Source organism: Sinocyclocheilus rhinocerous, unplaced genomic scaffold, assembly GCF_001515625.1.
Source record: "Sinocyclocheilus rhinocerous isolate Xijiao unplaced genomic scaffold, SAMN03320098_v1.1 scaffold474, whole genome shotgun sequence".
NCBI classification, from domain to species: Eukaryota; Metazoa; Chordata; class Actinopteri; order Cypriniformes; family Cyprinidae; genus Sinocyclocheilus; species Sinocyclocheilus rhinocerous.
Genome location: NW_015644625.1, coordinates 1,083,499 through 1,089,899, shown reverse-complemented (window position 1 = coordinate 1,089,899; position 6,401 = coordinate 1,083,499).

Here is a 6,401-nt window from a genome sequence, read left to right as displayed (position 1 = left end):
GTGTGTGTGTGTGTGTGTGTGTGTGAGGGGAACAGGGTCACATCACAGGAGAGTGAACTGCCTGTCAGAAATCATAGCACGTCAGCTGTATTAACTGCAGCTTGTGTACTGCATCATCACTGTGACTCTGTTGCCCTTTCGGGCTTGAACTGATGGTAAAACTAACGACATTATTAACTGTCTTGATATTTACTTTGAAAACTGTAGCTCGCGATTATGGTAAGGGGCGTTACATTTCCGACGAGTGCTTGTGGTGTTCGGCCAATCACAATGTGTGTATGTGTGCGCGCGCTGTGTGTGTGTGAGTGTGAGAGAGAGCGAGAGAGACAGGGTCGCATCACAGTGGAGTCAGCTGTCTTAACCGTGGCTTGTGTACTGCAAACACATACCAGCTTCATCACTGTGTCTGTCACTCGACTCTGTTCCCCTTTCGGGCTTTGTCTTTACATTTATTTTGAAAGATGAAGCTCGTGATTATGGTAAGGGGCATTACATTTCCGACGCGTGCTTGCGGTGTTCGGCCAATCACAGTGCACTGGGTCAGCTGGCCAATCAGAGCGGACTGCGCTTGTCAAAGGAGGGGGCTTTGTAGAAAACGAAGCGTTTGAGAGAGGCGGGGCATAGAGGACCTACAATAATGTACAGTATTTGAAAAATAATGTGTTTTTTCAACATTAAAGCATGTCAACATATTCTGTTACACCAAATACACAAAATAATGATCTTTAAAATAGCATCATATGACCCCTTTATAAGAGTCATTTATTTGTGAATCAGACTATATTTCTGACACTGTATGTGTTTGATTCACTAAAAAGAACTGGCTCAAAAGAGTAATTTATTTGTGAGTCGAACAACAATGGTTGTGTTGTATGTGATTATTTCACTAAAAGAAAAAGAGCTTAAGCATGGCCGTAGCCAGGGTTTGAAAATTAGTGAGGTCTGGGGTGGGGTTAGAGAATTGTGCTATAATAACCCCTGCAAATACAACTCATTATACACTAAACACTTTAAAAGAGACAGACATGTTGATGTTTGTGAAAGATGTTTTCTCTGTTTTGGAGGGATGAACACTGTTAAATTATACCACATTTATTGCATCAAAATTTGTTAATATTTTACTATAGGTTAGGGGTGGATAATTTTATCAGTTGTTTATTAATCATGCAACAATATTTATTACTGTTATAGTTTTCATTAATAATCTTTGCTATATAGATGATAACTTTGTCTAGTGCTCTTATGAATGTTCTTAGCATGACTTTGTGAAAATTTTACTACTATAGGCCTACTGAATGAAAATAGCATAGACTTCTTCATGGCTAGTGCTTGATTTCATTTCATTCTGTAACCTACTTTTTCTACAGATCTGTGTACTAGTGTTAAATGCTACTGTTTTTGACAGCGTTTATAACGTTTCTGACAGATAAAATCATGATAGGCAAAAGGAGAGTGGGACTGTGGGCGGTGCTCGGGGTGGTGACTGAAGGCAGTGACTGTGTAGTTCTGATGTCAACTTTTTACGGAATTCACAACGGTTCGTGAAAAATAGCTAGAACTTTAAGCAGGCTGTGTGCATTTTACTGTGGACTGACTGTTTTGAAACTTATATGGTAGTTAAATAGCCCCTAGACCTCAGTAATCGTGAAAAAAGCCAGGAAATTTCAGTTTTGACAATATGGGACCTTTAAGTGCTGGCGATGCAGTGTTGCCAGGTATTGCTATGAAAACCGAAAAATAAATAAAAAATAAACCGAAATTATTTAAAATCTTTGCAAATAAGATAAGATAAAGATATTGATGACCTGAATTGCAACGTCCCACTTTATTAACTTTCTAAAGTGTCAAATTAAGTGGAAAAGACAAGTCCAAAAACGATTATAATAGCTGGATCTGGCAACACGGAGGCTGCGCCCGCGCCCGCGCCCTTACTCACAACTCTCTCAAGCCTCGTTCACTCTGCCAGCGTCTGGCAGCAATCGTTTTAATACCACGGACGCTAAACATTCGTGCAAACTGTCTAAACTTAATTATACATACATACATTCATATGAGAAGTTTTAAAGTTCTGATTGCAAATTAGTCATTCAGAGAACACATTTTATTTTTGAACATGAAAAATTTACAGGAGGTCCGGACCTCGGTGACCTCATAGCTGGCTACGGGCCTGCTCGTAAGAGTCAACGTTTGTGAAACAGACTACTCTGGTCGTATATGTTTTTACTGACTAGACAAATGGGCTCATAGGAATCATTTGTTTATGAATGAAGCTACACTGGTCATGCTGTATATTTTTGATTCGCTAAAAGAAACTGGCTCAAGAGAGTTATTTGTTTGTGAATCAGACCATATTTGTCTCACTGTATGTTTGTTTATACGTGCGAAGACAACTCAACAGAAAGACAATTTTTTGCCATTTTTTTGTAGTGCACAGTCTTTTCACAGCACACAGACTGCAAAAATCACATGAATTCAGGTAAATATTATAGTAAACCAAAAGAGTAGCACTTATGTGTTTAAGTGAGAACTGATCCAGTCCTTCTTACAGGTGCCCATGTGATAAAATATTGAAATCGTAATTGTGCTTTTTTTTTGTAATACAATAAAATATTATTTATTTTTGACTTGCAATGTATTTTGCACAATATATTTTGATTGTGTATAATATTAAATTGTTTGTATGGTGTTAGGTATTTTCATAAAATAAAACTTTTCAAAAGTGGATTTATAGTCTTCTGATGGTGACATTGGGGATGATGGTGTTTATAATATGTCTCACATGTCAGCATTGAGCACATACCCTCAGGGCCTCCTGCAGGCCTCGCTGGACAATTAGACCAACGCAACACCCGCTCCCATTCCCCCGCACCCCTCCTGAACCCAATATCCCGCTGTCCTCACCCCCTCTCCGCTCTTTAAGGACCAGACCTCCATCAGCGCACAGGCTGTATCAGATGACCTCATTACCCTGGCCTCTCCTCTAAGGATTCAGCTACTGCTAACTGTCCATCAGCAGTTCACCATTTACAGCCCCACTGTGAGACAGCGGTGGGTGATTGCGCAATAGCGCTGAGCAAAACAATAAAACGTGATGGTATTCATCCTTTTAGGATGTTTGCTTCTGGTCATTTTAGACTGAGTGGCTCACATCAAGAAAATGCAAATAGACAGTTTGGATTCATTTGGATTCAGCTTGGATTCAACAGTTGCACCACTTGCATGTGGTATTTCAGATTAAAATCTTGTGTGTTATTCGATAAGCACCCGCCATCCAGTTTAACCAGGAACTAAATGTACGGTAATCACTGTACATGAGCTCATAATCATTTTAAAGAGTCCTTATTTTAATATTTTCTTTAGATAATCGTGTGCTAAAACAACAATCCATATATATTTGCTTTGAGAGATTCAGCCAGTTCATTCAGTGAAACATCCATTAAACTGTGAGTCTTTTTGAACGAGAGGTTCATAAGAGTCTTGTTCATGAATTGGATTACACTGGTCACGCTGTATGTTTTGTATTCACTTAACAAAACGGCTAATAAGATACATTTTTTCTCGGTTGGACTGTATGTTCTTGATTTATTAAGAATAACTGGCTCATAGGAATAATTGATTCATGACTCAAACTACACTGGTGATGTTGTATGTGTTTGATTCACTAAAAGAACAAGTCATTTGTTTGTGAATCAGACTACAAGACTGTGCTGTTTGTTGCTGATTCACTGTAAAGAACCAGTTCATGAGAGTTATTTGTTAATGAATCAGACCAAAGTAAATACTCTGTGTAGCCATGCACACATTAAATGAGCTCATAAAAAAAATCAAATAAGGTATCTGGACTGGATGTTTGCATCCTCCACAATATAGCACACATTTGCATATTTTCCTTAGTTTATCTATGTTAAATCAACAAAGGGAATGCATGCAATTCATTCTTAGTGAACTCCTGCTTTGGTGTTTAGTCTCAGGTTGGACAAAATTCTAAATCAGGATTTTGCCCATTTCTGAGGCAGTTCAGCATGTCTATGACTAATGTTGCCTCATGTCTTTGAGATTTGGAATAGATGCATTGCTGTTCTTTTAATGAACAAATGACTCTTATAAACTGATTCTTTACAGTGAATGAAAAACATACAGAGCAAACTGTGTAGCCCAATTTACGAACAAATTACTTCAGTTCTTTTTAGTGATTCAACAACATACAGTGAAATCAGATTGACAACTCCATTCAGAAACAAATTATTTATACGAACCTGTTCTTGAATCATTCAAAAAGACAGCCGTTACTGTTTGAAGCAGCCAAAAAGGATGTTTCACTTAATAAACTTGTGAATCTGATGAAGCAAATATATAGATTGTTCATGTGTTTATGATATATGATTTTATAATAATTATACACATTGCAATGTAATTGATGGACATCCAATTTAAAGTTAAATAAATTAATAAATTAAGTTGGTCACTGAGCAGTTTTTGGTTGTTTACTATATCTGATAAAACAAATAGCATTTGAACTGCAGGTTAGTTATTTTTGTTAATTTTTAATGTTTTATTTGTGTAATTTAACAAGTTAAAAGGTACAATTTACAGCAGGAAAATGTATTCTGTATGCAAGAAAATTGGACAGTATAACTGAAATCCGCCCAAATTAATCAGAAATGAATCAAAATTAGGAAGTCTACAAACTATTACAAAAACATACACACACGCTTTGGCAAACACAATGTGACTTTTCTACAGTCAAACACAACTCACAATGTCTTCAGAAAATAAAAGAAATTATAGGTAGACTTGTGAATTGTTCAGATTCAACATTGTATTCAGGGTTCATTAGCATGAAAAGTCTGGGTCTCGGACACATGGCAACCACTTGGAAGCTCTTTTGAAAATATGGCACATTAATGAAAGACAGCCAAGCCAAAGCCCAAAAGCCTGTTCAAATCTGCACCAACTGTTTTTTGAGAACTTCCCCTGGCAAGTCAATCCAATTAGACATATCAATGAGTGATTTAAGAATCATTTAAAGTGCCGTGTGATTTCATCAGATGCTCATTTAGTTGTTCTGAGGAAATCCGTTCTTGTTTTTACTGATTTAATGAAGACTGCATGTTCTGATGATGAGCTTGTCTGCTCTTTCCGCTGTATTCAATTAAGACGCTGCTCCAATCCACTGATCCGGATCTGTCTGTCACATCTCTCTGTTTTCATGTTTTGCTCCCTTTCTGTCAGCTCTTTATGTTTTTTATTTAATGAAGACTGCATGCTCAAATCAGGAAGACGTAACTGTTCTTCCTGCTTTCTTCCATACAAGGAGTCAAGGTTTGGCTGGTTAGCATCAAAGGCTTCTATTATACCTGGAGAACGTTATCCATTAGCATTCATCTCAATAGCTGCTGAAGGACCCCCCAGAAGTATTTGATTTGATCCTTGCTCAACACTAAGCTGTCACTGGGGCAGCAGCCTTTCAAAAGGCACTAATATTTAGGTACTAAAATGTACACTTCAAGTACTAATATGTATATTTAAAGTACTAATATGCACCTTATAGGGGTAAATAAGGTACAAAGATGTACCTTTTGAAAGGGCACCTCCCCACTAATAGCTTTTGTACTTTTTTTTTCTGAGAGAAAGATGCACAAAAAATAGCAATTAAATTCCACTGACCTGTTTTATTTACATTCTTTTTTGTTTAAAGCACTTTTTTCTTTTCAGAAAAATTGCAAACACAATCTACCTTAATAAAGCTGCACATATAAATTATATATATATATAGTGTTGAATCACAAAAATGTAAGATTCAAATAAATACATAATTTAAAATGAAATAAAACACTTACTAAAAATATTTTATTTGTGACTATTAACTGACATCAGAGAACTGTGAACATGTGAATGTGTTCTTAAATGATTGAAATATTAACTTGAAAATCTCACGGGTACTTCAGATAAATATTTTAGGCCAAAGGGGATCGGCTGACAAAAAAAGTTTTGTAATCCCTGGCTTAACAGTAAAAAAAACATGAATTAAAGGCAAGGCTGTATGTCTAATTGCTCAGTACCACAAAATAACTCTGTTTAACGATCTTAATTAGCTTACAAGCTCATGTATTTTCCTTTTCTTTATGCGTGCAATTTAAGGCTATGAAGAAAACCACACACACATACATTGGTAGCATGCAGGCTCAAACACACACACACATTTACACATAGAGAAGAAAGACAAGCACTAACTTTTTTTAACAGGTGCTGAAAGATTCTTACTCAGGCAGAGGTCCAGGGCGGCCCATGCTACTGCAACCTGAAAGTTATAAAAGCACTCCTCCTGCCAAATGGGATTTTAGAGGTTACGCTGAAAGTTTACGACAGAACACTTCACTCGACTGCGGTTAGGGAACGAC